The following is a 14,753-nucleotide window of genomic DNA, read 5'->3' as shown; positions in this document are numbered from 1 at the left end:
ACAGATGAGAGGCGGGATAGAGGAGACCTCACCAAAGACTCCTGAGCTATAACCAGACATCCTGAGGAGGGCCCTGTCCCCAGGGCCACAGGACATACATACTTGTGAAAATGGACACACAATCATCTCTCCATTTTCCAATAGCCAGAATAGCAGAATGTCAGAATCAAAAGGCGACCTAGGAATCAATCAAATATATGTATCTTCTTTACAACTAAAGGAAAAATGAGTTCCTAGAGGGAAGAATGAACTCATCTAGGTTCATCTAGCAAAGCAGTAACAGAACCAATACAAAAATACACCCTTCTTGATTCTTTCATCAGTGTCTTTTCCACTATACATTATTCATTCAACAAACATTTATTAGGCAGAGATCTGCCAGACACTGTAATTGGCATATGGGGTCAATTTAACACATAGTTGGTCTCTGTTTTCAAGAAGAATAAAATTTAAGAAGAAGAGAGACAGACACAGAGAGAGAAAGAGAGAGAGACTCAGGGAGAGAGAGATATATTAAACAAATAAGAACTTCAAAAGGAAACAAATCACCCTGACTGGTGTGGCTCAGGGGATGGAGTGCTGGCCTGTGAACCAGGGGGTCACTGGTTCGATTTCCAGTCAGGGCACATGCCTGGGTTGCAGGCCAGGTCCTAGGGGAGGGGGGGTGCGTACAAGAGGCAGCCACACGTTGATGTTTCTCTCTCTCTCTTTCTCCCTCCCTTCTCCTCTCTCTGAAAATAAATAAAAGCTTTTAAAACAATTTTTTTAAAGAAACAAATCTTTTAAACAGCACAAGAATGTGACAAATGGTACAATACCAAGTCAGGGCACAGGGAAGGAGGTAACTACTTCTGCTGGGGGAACCTGCCTGGACCCACTAGGTGAGTAGGAGTCTTCCTGCCTAGCAGAGAGAACAGTGATCCCAGAAGTGCTGACAGGCCACTGTTCCTTTGCTGAGCCCTCTGCCACAGAGCCAGCATTTGAACACCATATCTCAGCCTCCATCAAATTGGCTCACACTGTTCACCCCACCCTCGTGATTCCCTGAGACCCCACCCCATCCAAGCTCTTTGCAGTGGCTTTTCCATACAAATGGCCTGTCTTGGCTCATGCTTCAGACTTTCCTAAAATCTCTCAAAGGGACTTCTGGCCAAGATGGAGGCATAGGTAGACACACTGTGCCTCCTCACACAACCAAAATAAGGACAACAACAATTTAGAAACAAAAAACAACCAGTACTGACAGAAAATTGAACTGTATGGAAGTCTGACAACCAAGGAGTTAAAGTAGACACATTCATCCAGACCAGTAGGAGGGGCAGAGTCAGGTGGCTGGGTGGAGAGGGGTCGCAGCAAGGATGTAGCTGTCGGACCCTGGACCTGCAAGGCAGCAGCTGGCAGACCCAGCAAGGTAGTGAATTGTGAAGGGGGGTGGTGCACAAGGTGAGCTGGCGGACCCAGCAGTCCCACATTCATGTGCAGGTAAACCAGGCCAAACTGGAGTGTGAAACAGACTATACAACCCAGGGCTCCAGCCCGGGGAAACAAAGCCTCAAAACACCAATTGAAAACACCTGTGGGGGTTGAGGTGCTGGGAGAAACTCCCAGCCTCACAGGAGAGTTCCTGGAGAGACCCATAGACTCCTAGAAGGTACACAAACCCACCCACATGGGAATCAGCACCAGAAAGACCCAGTTTGCTTGGGGGAAGCAGGGGAAGTGACTGAAATCAGGCAGAGAGCAGAGCAAGTGCCATTGTTCCCTCTCAGACCCTTGCCCCACATACAGCATCACAACCCAGCCACTTGGTTGCCCTGCCCAGGTGAACACCTAAGGCTCCGCCCCTCACTACATAACAGGCATGTCAAGACAAAAAAAAAAAAATGGCCCAAACCAAAGCTCCAGAACAAATACAACTAAGCGACAAAGAGATAGCCAACCTATCAAATGTACTGTTCAAAACACTGGTAATCAGGATGCTCACAGAATTGGTTAAATTTGGTCACAAATTAGATGAAAAAATGAAGGCTACGCTACATGAAATAAAGGAAAATGTACAGGGAATAATAGTGATGGGAAGGAAACTGGAACTCAAATCAATGGAGTGGACCAGAAGGAAGAAAGAAACATCCAATCAGATAAGAATGAAGAAATAAGAATTTAAAAAATGAGGAGAGCTTAGGAACCTCCGGGACATCTTTAAACGTTCCAACATCCGAATTATAGGGGTACCAGAAGGAGAAGAGGAAGAGTAACAAGTGGAAAAGATATTTGAACAAATAATGAAGGAGAACTTCCCCAATCTGGCAAAGGAAGCAGACTTCCAGGAAGTCCAGGAAGCTCAGAGAGTCCCAAAGAAGTTGGAGCCAAGGAGGAACACACCAAGGCACATCATCATTACATTACCAAAGATGAAACATAGGAGAGAATCCTAGAAGCAGCAAGAGAAAAGGAGGCAGTTACCTACAAAGGAGTTCCCATCAGACTGTCAGCTGATTTCTCCAAAGAGACCTTACAGGCAAGAAGGGGCTGGAAAGAAGTATTCCAAGTCATGAAAGGCAAGGACCTACATCCAAGATTGCTCTATCCAGCAAAGCTTTCATTTAGAATGGAAGGGCAGATAAAGTGCTTCTCAGATAAGGTCAAGTTAAAGGAGTTCACCATCACCAAGCCCTTATTACATGAAATGTTAAAGGGACTTGTCTAAGAAAAAGAAGATAAAAAAACATGTACAGTAAAATGACAGCAAACTCACAATTATTAACAAGCACACCTAAAATAAAAACAAAAACAAACTAAGCAAACAACTAGAACAGGAACAGAACCACAGAAATGGAAATCGCATGGAGATTTAGCAACAGGGCAGTGGGAGGAGGAGAGAGGGGGAAAAGGTGCAGAGAATAAGTAGCATAGATGGTAAATAGAAAATAGACAGGGGGAGGGTAAGAATAGTATGGGAAATGTAGAAGCTAAAGAACTTATAAGTATGACACATGGACATGAACTAAAGGGGGGAAATGTGGGTGGGAGGGGGTGTGCAGGGTGGAGGGGAGTGAAGGGGGAAAATGGGACAACTGTTATAGCATAATCAATAAAATATATTAAAAAATAAAATAAAATCTCTCAAAGGTTCACAAACCCAAAACAACCAGGATCTGGCCTTGGCATGTCCCATACCTCTTGCCTAGTGGCCCCAGGACTGGCACTAGCCACAGCCAGCTTCAGTTTGCAGCTCCTCCAAGCTCAGCACAAGTAGCAGCCATCTGCAGATCACACTGTAGCTCATGCCAGGTAGCCCATGCAGGGTACAGGCAACAGCTGACCTTGGCCTATATCTCCTAGGGGGCCTAAGAGCCAGTGCACCAGTGAATAGCTTCACACCATGCTGGAGCACCACCCAAACACCTCCATGAGAGACATACTCAAAGGGGAGACTCAGTGGGCACTAGAGCCCCACTGAAGTGAGTCCTGCTCCATGGGGTCAACCCCTGCACAGCAGCTCCTCCACAGTGGTCACAGTCAGTCCTGACAGCCAATTGCCCTGGGGGCAAATCCCTCCCATTTATGTGCCAAGAGCAATCAAGGCTCAACTACAACAGAAGTGTGCACACAGTCCACATAGAGGACACACCTGGAGTGTCCAGCTCAGGTGACCAAGGAGGCTGCACCACTGGGCCCTAGAAGACACCTACTACATAATGTCACTCTACCAAGAGCGAGAGACATAGCAGCTCTACCTAATACACAGAAACAAACACAGAGAGGCAGCCAAAATGAGGAGACAAAGAAACATGGCCCAAATGAAAGAGTAGAACAAAACTCCAGAAAAAGAACTAAGTAAAATGGAGACAAGCAATCTATCAGATGCAGAGTTCAAAACACTAGTTATAAGGATGTTCAGTGAACTTAGGAGAAGCATAGATGAACTCAGAGAGAAATTCAACAAAGAGATAGGAAACATAAAAAAGAACCAGTCAAAAATAAAGAAGACACTAACTGAAATGAAGAATACATTACAGAGACTCAGCAGTAGAGTAGATAAAGCAGAGGATCAAACCAGCAATGTGGAAGATAAAGAAGCAGAAAACACCCATTGGATCTGCAAAAAGAAAAAAGAATTTAAAAAATTGAGAATTGTTTAAGAAGCCTCTGGGACAACTTCAAGTACACAAACATTCACATCATGGGGTTCTGGAAGGAGAAGAAAAAGAGCAAGAAATTGAAAACCTATATGAAAAAATAATGACAGAAAACTTCCCTAACCTGGTAAAGGAAATAGACATACAGGTCCAGGAAATGCAGAGAGTCCCAAATAGGATGAATCCAAGGAGGCCCATACCAAGGCACATCATAATTAAAATACCAAAGGTTAAAAATAGAGAATCTTAAAAGCAGCAAGAGAAAAGCAGTTATCTCCTTACAATGGAGATCCCACAAGACGGTCAGCTGATTTCTCAACAGAAGTTTCAGACAAAGCAATTCCACTTCTAAGCCCAAAACAGTAAAAGACATATGCATCCATATGTTCCCTGCAGCATTATTTACAATAGCCAAGATATGAAACCAACATAAGTGTCCATCAATAGATGAATGGATAAAGAAAAAATAATGTATATATATAGCGGAAAACGTCTCAGCCATAAAAAAGAATGAAATCTTGCCATCTGCAACAACATGGATGGACCTAGAAGGTACTATGCTGAGTGAAATGGGTCAGACAGAGAAAGAGAGGTGCTGTATGATTTCACTTTTATGTAGGATCCAAAACACAAAAGAGATGAACAAACAAAACAGACTCATAGAAACAGAGAATATTTTAACAGCTGCCAGATAGAGGAGGGTTTGAGAGTGAAAAGGGTAAAATGGACTAACAAGAACAAATCCATAGTTACAGAAGAGTCATGGGGATATAAAGTACAGCATAGAAAATAAAGTCAATAATAATTGTAATAACTATGTATGGTGTCAGATGGATACTAGAATTTTTGGGGTGGTCACTTCATAATGTCTCATCACTGGTTGTATACCTATAACTAATATAATATTGTATGTCAACTGTAATTCAAAATAAAAAAGTATTTAAGAGAAATGAAAAAAGAGAGAGGGCATGAGTGTACTAATCCCAGGGAGAGCAAATGGCATGGGCAACACTGGAAGTATGTGGTGGAAAAGAAAGGGCAAGAATAGTGGCTGGAGTGTGCAGCCTGTGAAAGTATGGAGGCAGGGCCAGAGCCCCATGCAAAGGGCTTGGAAGACCACACAAAGCCTGACAGAGAACCACTGACGTTAATCTGCCCAGGTGTGGCGAGCACCCTCCACACACCAGGCACAGATGACCAGGTAGGTCTATGGGCATGTCCACTCTGTAGATTGGCAAAGGATGGCTTGGAGAGTGCTAGTTAGGAAGCTATTAACATTCAAGTAAGTTAGGAAGCTATTAACGTACAGGTAAAATACCTGAGTACATGAACTGGGAAAGTAAGACCAACAGATAAAGTGGAGGTGGAGACAAGTGAACCTGGATGTGGGGGTCATGAGAAAAAGCTGAGAATGACTTCTGAATTTCTGGAATGGGCAGGCCGGGATGGCAGATAACATTCTTTTTTTTTTTTAAAGATTTAATTTTATTTATTTTTCGAGAGGGAAGGGAGGGAGAAAGAGAGAGAGAGAGAAACATCAATGTGCGGTTGCTGGGGTCATGGCCTGCAACCCAGGAATGAACCCTGACTGGGAATCGAACCTGCGACATTTTGATTCGCAGCCCGCGCTCAATCCACTGAGCTATGCCAGCCAGGGCAAGATAACATTCTTCACTGAGACCATCCTCTTCACTTAATAGACCCATCTGCCTTGTGCTACATTTCATGCCTATATGCCTGAGAGTCCTTTGTATTCCCCACAGGCTCAATTAATACCTGTAGTTTGATGTTGATTACAAAGCAAGAAGAATTCCAAAGCTGAAGAAAGTTTTACCAGGTAACAGTGCTGATGGGTGGAGTATAAGAGTGGGTCACACATACCAACCCATCTCAACACCTAACCCATTGCCCCACCTCACACCTTCATTTGTACAAGAGGGCTGTACAGTCAGTGGTTCCTACCCAGGACTGGGCACCAGGAGCACTCTCACTGGTAGGAACCAGGGAAAAGTATGTAGAAACATGCAAGTCTACACTGCCACCATGCTGATTCTGTGCACTACAGTGGGACTTGGCAAGCTGCTTTAAATTCCTCAGGTGACTCAAATTCTCACTCCAGGCTAAGAACCACTAATTAGACCCTCTTATTTTAGAGATAAATAGGCCTGCAAAGATTAGCAGTGATCCATAGCTTTGAATGGAGGATGGCCACAGAGAGGAGACCTGCCCTACTCCATGCTGGCTTTCAGGGCTCCCTGCAGAGCTAGGCAGGAAGGCAGAGCAGCACCTGCATCAAGGACCAATCTGCATCCTTCCTCCCACAGCTGTGCGCTGAGAGCAGGGGCTGGGGGCGGGCCACTGTGATAGATAGAGCCTGTTCCACTGGCTACAATCAGAGGGCCAGGGAGGAAGAGGAGAAATGAAAAGCCAGGGAGATATTTTCCCATGATTTGTGCCACTCGAGATGCCCTGTAGCAATATTTATCCTGCGGCTCTATCCCACTTTCGTTTATTATCCAGCTTAGCCTGAGTTATCACAGCCAGGACAGGACCCATAAACTAGCTACCTGACACCATCAAGACCGTGCAGCGTATTTTAAAATCTCAAGGAGCAGCTTCGACCCTCCATGAAAATTTAAAGAAACAGGAGCACTCCTCATCCTCTGGGAACTGTGGCCATCCTGGAGCAGACACAAGGAGAACTTATCACTCCGCTGCCACAATCCCAGAGACACAAAGCTTGCACCATCCACACCCTTCCACATCCTTCCTGCCTGAGTAGACTATATCTGGTCACTGACCTTTGTTCAGGCCTGTCAGACACATTCCAAAGGCCAAGATCCTTTCCAGGGTTGAATTTTAATCATTTGTCAATAGCAATTCATTAAAATATTTGTCAGTAGATGAATGAATAATGAATCTATTGAGCATCTTCTACTATATATTAGATCTGTGCTGGGCAAAGAGGGTTAGCAGTGTAAGATCAAGTCCTCAATTATCTACCAGATCTACTCATACAATACACAAGGCTGGATAACTAAAAATACAGGAAAGACAGGAATTGTCAAGGGTGGGGGTCTCGTGGAGAGCAAGGGCGGCCAGAATGGCCAAGGGCAATGGTTCCTCAGGGTAGGGATTGGCATCAAGGAAACTTGACAAGAGGGTGGTCAATAATTCCCAGACTGACAGCAAAGAGTTTCTAAAGATCACAGATTACTGGATTTAATGCATGCACAAAAACAGAAGAAAATAAAACAACAAAAAATTCCTGCCCTCATACAAATTACATTCTGATTTGAGGACATGAGTGCAACAAAAAAAAGACAAGAAAGTAAAAAATATATGTCTGGTGTGCTACGTAGGAAATAAAGATGGATAAGGGAGGCCAGAATGATCAGGGAAGGTCTCAGTGGCACACTGGAGCAAGGGCAGTGACGGGGGGATGACGTGGGAAGCTCCTGTAATAATCCAAGAGAGAGGTGACCGTGGTGGCTCAGACCGGGGCTGTAGACGTGGAAGTAGTGAGAAGATGATGGGTCCTATTATTCTGTAAAGGAAACAGGGTGGGGGAAGGCCAAAAGTGTGCTTTCCAGTACAGTAAGATGTCTAGTAGTCATCCAAATGGAGATGTAAACCCATGATTTTATAAGTCAGAGAACTTTAAAAACAGGAGAGACTTTAGAGAGTATACCCAACAAGTAATGATGTGACGGTGGACCATGAAGCCTTACCCGGTGGCTCTCCCAGCAGGGTCCACTGCCATGTGTGTCGTTCTACTCTACTCCATGTCATCACCCCGACACCCCTGCCAGGCTCAGTTTGGGAGGCCTGATCTTTGGGTCCATCTCATTCTACGTATAATGTACTCTGAGGCCAGGAGAAGCCAAGTGACTTGCCCAAGGCCATTCACACCCATCAGCAAAGCTGGGCTCACTGATTTCTCTATGCTTCACAGATCTACAAATCAGATTTTGTTTTTAGGAGGGAAAGACTTCTGCTTCTAGAAGTTTTTTCCATAAAAGCTGTTTTTAAATTCTGGAGTTTTTTCTCCCAAAAATATACATTATTTGCAAAATCCATGTTATATGATCTCTGGATGCAAGCTGGGCACATCTATTGCTGACATAAGAATAAAGGTGTGAAATTAGTATGAAATTAGAGTCACTAAAAAGTCTGTCTCCACATAAAAAAAAATACTGAGGCTTGGCATGAACCAATGTGGATGTGTCAAAAGGCTCTGGAATATTCCCTGCAAACACCATAAATGAGATGGATGGGAAAGAAATTCAGATTTAAGTGACACTTATTGAGCACCTTCTATTCCAGGCTAGTCTTTCACATCACTCAGTCCTCAGAGCAACCCTATGAGATAGACAGTACAGTTCCCAGACGAAGGACGTGGCACTTAGAGAAGTAAAGGAACCTGCTCAAGGTCACAGTAGCTAGAAAATGAAAGAGATGGGACTCGGAACACCTTGTGCCCCCAAGATATTCTGACTCCTGAAACAGAGCTCTTCCATTGCCACACTGCCCCCCAAAAACAAGGAGAGAAGGGGCCCCACAATCAGGTTCAAGGAAATGGTTGATTCCATCTCAGGGAACTGAGCATATCCAAGTCTCCCCCAGTCCTTCACCTCTGCCCCTCTCCAGCACTGCACCTTCCTATACAATTACCTCTGGCCAATGGAGGTCACCTGCCCACCGTAATGCCTGACATAGTCACCTTCTTCCCTCCTTCAAATATTGCTCAAATCTGCTTCCAGACTCACTGCATGACTCAGCCTCCTCTAGCAAGATAATGGAGGTGGAAGTGCCTAACAAATGCCAGGCGGGGCATTGCATGACCCCAGCCCTTGGATCTAGAGCCCTTTCCAGCTGTAATTATCGACATCCTCACTGACACCTATGGCTTTGAGTATTTATAGTATTATTATTAACAATTATATCATATTACTTATGAACAGTACTTTCTACTTCCCTACGCTGTCACACTGTTAACTCACACAGTCCTTGTCACTACTCTGTTGGTAGGGAGGACAGGTATGCATATCACCATGTGACATGTGAGGAAACTATGATATGGCGGGACAAGGAACTTTTCCAAGGACATCAAACTAATTAATATCTGAACCAGAACTAGAAATCAGAGCTTCTCATTTATAGGCGAAAGGTTTTTCCACTAGACCGTAGGAACTCCCTTTGTGCCCCAACTTCCTGGAGCAGGGTCTTCTCCAACATCTCCTCTCGGAGAGTGCCAAGTCCCTCGGAGCTTCCTCCAGCCGCGAGGTCAACCTGTCCCTAACCACAGAGGGATTAAAACAGAGTGAGTGCCATCTGTTCACTAAGGGAGAATTCAGAGCACTTTACAGAAGAGAAGGCAGTCTGAGTGTTGAGGGCCTTTGGCCCTCTCCAGTGCTCCAAGTCTAGAACTGGAATGGTCAGTGAAAACTCATGAGCAGGTGAAAATGGAGCCAGTTTTCTCTTCTCTGACTACATCCTGTAGAGAGTCCCATCCAGGCAGACTGCTGCCAGGGGTCTGGAATGAGGGGAGAAATGACAAGAAGATAAGCATACACACATTTCATGTTCCCAGCTTTATTTAATACCACATGAGATCACCACCTTATATTTCTCTACTACCTTCCTCCTGAGTCATGTCCAAACCTGAGCTCATCCATCCGCATGCCAGCCTACTGCTGGCCAGGGAAGAAGGCAGCCCAACAACGACTGAACATCACATCTTAGTCACTCATTTGCTTAACAAGTGCTTTACTGATAGAGACACACAGAGAAGGAAGGATGGGAGTTGCCTTGGCTTCCCAAAGGACAGGGCCTGGCCAGGGAAGGGAGTTGAGAGTTAACAAATCCTCGCTACCCAGAATCCAGTTCTCCCCAGTCCCTATAACTTCTCTTAAAACATCCATCAGTAAAGAGAATGAATGTATCACTTTGAGAGTAAGTAGTAATGATTTCTAGACAGAAAGAGACCAGAGAGATGCAGGGAAATGCGTAAGGGTAGGGAAAAAAGACAAAGTAGCTATGCTCTCCCCCTGCCTTGGCACCGGTCCTCCTGGCCCTCAGATACTCTTGCACCCTGGCCCAGATTCATTACTTGTGTTCCTGTGTTCTGCTCTTGGTGCTGGACCCAGAGCAACTTCAGGCAGGGCCCAGAGCTGGTCCATCCAGTGCCCTTGCAGCACCTGGCACACACATATTGGAGATGCACACATGCTGGCTCCTCTTTTGGTTTTGAATTGAAGAGGCAAAAAGTAACAGGCCAGGGGGGAAATTTTATGAAGACCTTACCAACTAAATAGGTCTGAAGCATCTGGAAGGAGTTGGTGCAGTGTAGAGGGATGAGATTTTTTTCTGAGGATGAAAGAGTGAATGGTTCTCTGCTAAGGATGGTTGATGCTAGCCCTGCCATGCAAGGGGCTGGGCTAAATCGTATTGTAGAGTCTCCTAAACCTGGGCCTCTATAGCACTTTTTGATGCATTATATGTGTGACATGACAGCTGCCTCCTGGGGCTGCTCTTCTCCAAAACCCTGGAGCTCCCTGGGGCCATACAGAGGGAATCACCCCAGTCTTGCCTTTATCCACAAAGGCCTGCAAATCCTGATTACTTCCCTCAGTCCAAGGGAACTCACTCTGAAGACTCAGGCCCAGGCCTCCCAAAGGAGACAGTAGATGGGCCCAGGGAGCACGTGGGGACTCTGTAGGTCCAGTATAAGGCACCCTCAGTCCTCACCCAGGAGGGCCCTGGAGGAGAATCACTCAGCCTGCTGCAATCACGTTCATCCCCCAGTAGCTCACTGACCCGGCCATCCCAAGCTTGCATAAGATACCATGGGGGCTGTGCTCATAGCACTTAGGCACCAGCTGCTGGACTGGGAGCCATTAGAGGCCTATAAGCACCCAAAACCCAGCCCACCATGGATTCCTTGCCCCTACATCTTCCCCAGCCCATCTCCATCATCCTCCTGTCGCTGAACCCTGGGTCTATACCAGCACTCCTCTTCACTGATCACATACATGCTCAGCACTCTCCTAACTACCAAAGGGGAAGGCAGGTGCAAAAGTACATGATATAACTCCAAACTCAAGGGGTTGCAGCTGCTTCTACTCTAAGCTGAACACTATTACACTACAGTTGTATGTTTACTTCCCATGCCTAAAATACAGGGTCTAACAGACGTAATGCCTGCGTGCGTGTGGTTGGTAGGGTAATAATATGGGTGTAATAATTTATAGTTTTAATTTGAACATTTCACCTAAAGTGTCATATGGTGTGTCAAATGTCTTGAGTGTGATATTGTTATGTTACAGAATTACATGCTTATGATTTTGTAATAAGCACATAATTATTACATGCTTATTACATGCTTTTATTCTGTAATAAAAGATTTTGTAATAATATGGGGGCATTACTTGTGCCAGACCCTGTATATCCTAGTGTCTCTGGGTCCTCATTGGCTGGCATAGAGTAATTTCCTTGATACAAAAGCTAAAAATCTCAGTCTATGCTCAAAATCCCCTTCCTAGTGTTCAATTTCACTGGTTATCAGTGGCATCAAATAAAAACCACGGTAAATACCACTACACATTCTGCTGTTTTTATTTTTGCCCAAAAATAAAAACAGCAGAAAATCCTAAGTGCCCAGACAAACATGGGCCAACCAAATCTCTCATCACTGCTGCTGAAAATACAGACTGACACGATCACTGTGGGAACTGGTAACAATACCAAAAGTGGGGTTTGCCCACAGTCCATGTCTCAGCAATTCCACTCTTTCCAATAAACCAATAGAGATGGGTTTGGATGAAAAGGTATACCAGAATATTCATAGAAGGGAAAGTACTGTTTAAAAATAACCAAAATCTGGTTACCACTAAAATGTCCATCAATAGTCGAAAGGCTAAATCAGTTGGGGTACAGTCCCACAGTGGAATACTACAACAGTGAAAATTCATAACTATAGCCACTTGCAGTAACATGGATGAATCTCGGGGGGCGGGGGGGGGGGGGGGGGGGGAGTGTTGAAGCCAGACACAAAAGAGCACATACTGCATGATTCCACTGATGTGAAATTCAAAAATGCATCTATGCTATTAGATGTCGGGATGTGGTTACCCTTGACCAGGGGCTTCTGGAGGGCTGTCTGGTGTAGTACATGTGACATGATAGCTGCCTCCTGAGGCTGCTCTTCCCTGTACCCTGGGACCCTTGACTGGGGGCATAAAGGTAATAGCTTCTGGGGTGTTGGTAAAATTCAGTTTCTTAATCTGGGTACTGGTCCCATAATGTGGTCACTTTACAAAAGTTCATTGATGCTGATATTTCGTATCTGTCTGTTTACTTCAATAAAAGGTTAGAATATTTTTCCATTTCTCTCCACTTACTCCTGTAGCCCTTTCATCTTAAGGGACAAAGCTATTCCTGTAAAAGAAATCACTGATCATCTATGAGTGTGTACCTAATGTTTTTTTATCTCTAAAATGAAGAACATGAGGTAATCTCTAAGGAACCTTCCAGCTCTAGATAGTATGGTGCTTTGATCCTATTCTTAGTAAAACCTCACTAATCAGTAATAAGAAATACTTCCCAAATTAGTGAAAAGTACAAAATAGGGAACATTTGTTTAAAGAAGGCAGTGTGATTGCTTTCAAGAACTAAGCACATTATAAATTAAAATATAAGTGTTCACCAAATTGAAGTTAATGAAAAAAATTCCATCTACATTAGGCCTACACTACTTAATACTGCTTGGATATTACTAAAATCCTGCACCTTGCCCACATTAGATCCTCATTTCAACCACTTTAGTCAGGAAGAGTCCTGAGTGCCAACTTACACCGTCTGTTCTATTACAAGTGACCGAAGTCGAACTCAGGCCATGTGCTTCCCTGCCCAGCCCTGGGAGAGGAAGCCTCTGGCCACACCCAGGAAAAGCTGAGCCTGGTCTGAGCCGTTGGAACACGAGAGACACACAGACTACTCAGGAAATTTCCGATGCCCCTGGGAGCACAGCAACACCACTGACAACAGTGGATTCTAGCAGGCAGCAGGACGGGCGCCATGATAAATAAAACCTCTGCTCAGTGGCTAATCTCACAGCAGCTCACAATATACACACAGATTGACCGAGGCTCACACACAGCCTTAAGAGCTCTCACCCAGAGGCATCTCCCTCCAACAGTCAGCAGTCACAGCTTTGCCAGAGACTGTCTCTGGGCCTCAGTGTCTCCTTCTGTGCAATGGGGGGAAATGCTTCATGACCCTCACCTGGCTTTGCAGTGGTGACAAAGGAACTGGCTCACTAACACTTTAAATATTTCTCAACATCCCCACCAAACAAGAGAGCATGGGGGAATAATGACTCAAAGGAAATCATTTTCTGGAGGGTACAGTACAAGTCCAAAGAGCTGTATCTGCACAAGGAACTGGCATCTCATAAAAGTTTACTGAGAAGTTAGTAAACCTTGATTGCCATGCAAATCCCCACTGACAGCTCTCCTCACCCCCCACCAAGAGAGTGACAACGGGTTAGTGGCCAAGTACTCAAGTTGGAATGGTTAACTCACAGTGTGCAGCTCTTTGGCTAAGATCTAAATGCAGTGAGCTCTGGGATCTGAAGACCTTCATTCCATCAGAAGCAAGGGCAGCTGAGCTAGGCCTCCCTTCCCCCAGCCCCGGGACTGTGAGTGTACTTCCCCTCCTCCAGGCTCCACCACCTGTCTCTGGACCAAATACGGATCACAGAGAGGCATTTCCTGAGCTCTGTAAGCTTGCTGACCCTGGAGGTTAATCCTACCCCTCTGTGGCCAGGCCACGCGATGATGAGTCTCTCCCTCCCCACCAAAAGAACCACAGAATCCTAGAATTTCAGAGCTATAAAGGACCTGAGAAACCATTAAGTTCAAGTCTCCAAAATGTCCAGGGATTATTCCAATATCACAAAGCAGAATGGAGAGGCCAGGGTTCAAAACTAGGTCTTCCGACCCTCAGATAAATGCTTTCTATTATACCCAAGATAAAGCCTACCTGACACCCCAAATGCCATGTGGCCCTTCAGTGGTAGTAAGCTGGAGTGCTATATAGAAAAAGATTACGTGAGATGCAAAGAAAGAGTGCTGTTTCACTTAGCAATATCTGCCTCAAGCCAAGGACGAGGGTTTTACAGTTAAGTATTTGCCAACCTGCTACTTTCACTCACAGGACAAACATTCTGCATCACCTTATCCAGAAATCTCTGAATGTCACATTCTTCAGGCTAGGGCATGTGCAAGGGCCAGGGACAGTGGCTAGCCCTAAAGGAAAGAGAAGAGACTGAATCAAATAGTGAAAGACATTGGAGAGAGTTGGGAGTAAAATCCAGAAAACGCAAATCAACTTTCATCTCAACTATTTGAGTGCCTGCTCTTCATTTCCTGGACAAACATGCATCAAATGCCCACTGTGTGCAAGGTATGGCTGGCTTCCCAACCGATGCTGCACCCACAGAGTGTGACTGCCCTCCTGTCTCCGCTACTAACTTCAGGAACAACTCACCTTCCTTTCTGCTCTGCATACCCTACGTCTGAAAAAAAGAGGTAAAAACATTCCCCAGGAATG

General features: G+C 45.0%; 1 protein-coding gene across 3 annotated transcripts in view; it reads right to left on the bottom strand.

Annotated features, from left to right (window-relative positions):
• TSPAN9 (tetraspanin 9) overlaps positions 1-14,753 on the bottom strand; it is a 208,367-nt gene that overhangs the window by 114,759 nt on the left and 78,855 nt on the right. The window contains exon 2 of one of the 3 annotated variants that reach the window (XM_036018532.1): positions 14,339-14,449. The exons of 1 other annotated variant lie outside the window; for it this stretch is intronic. The gene's annotated coding sequence lies outside the window, so the exon portion shown is untranslated. Of the gene's footprint in view, positions 1-102; positions 122-14,338; positions 14,450-14,753 lie in introns of those variants that run through there. One more of the 3 variants, XM_036018533.1, reaches the window with a different exon arrangement.

The sequence above is a fragment of the Phyllostomus discolor genome, chromosome 2 (assembly GCF_004126475.2).
Source record: "Phyllostomus discolor isolate MPI-MPIP mPhyDis1 chromosome 2, mPhyDis1.pri.v3, whole genome shotgun sequence".
NCBI classification, from domain to species: Eukaryota; Metazoa; Chordata; class Mammalia; order Chiroptera; family Phyllostomidae; genus Phyllostomus; species Phyllostomus discolor.
Note: the sequence above shows the minus strand (reverse complement) of the source record. Positions and strands in the feature narration are given on the sequence as shown.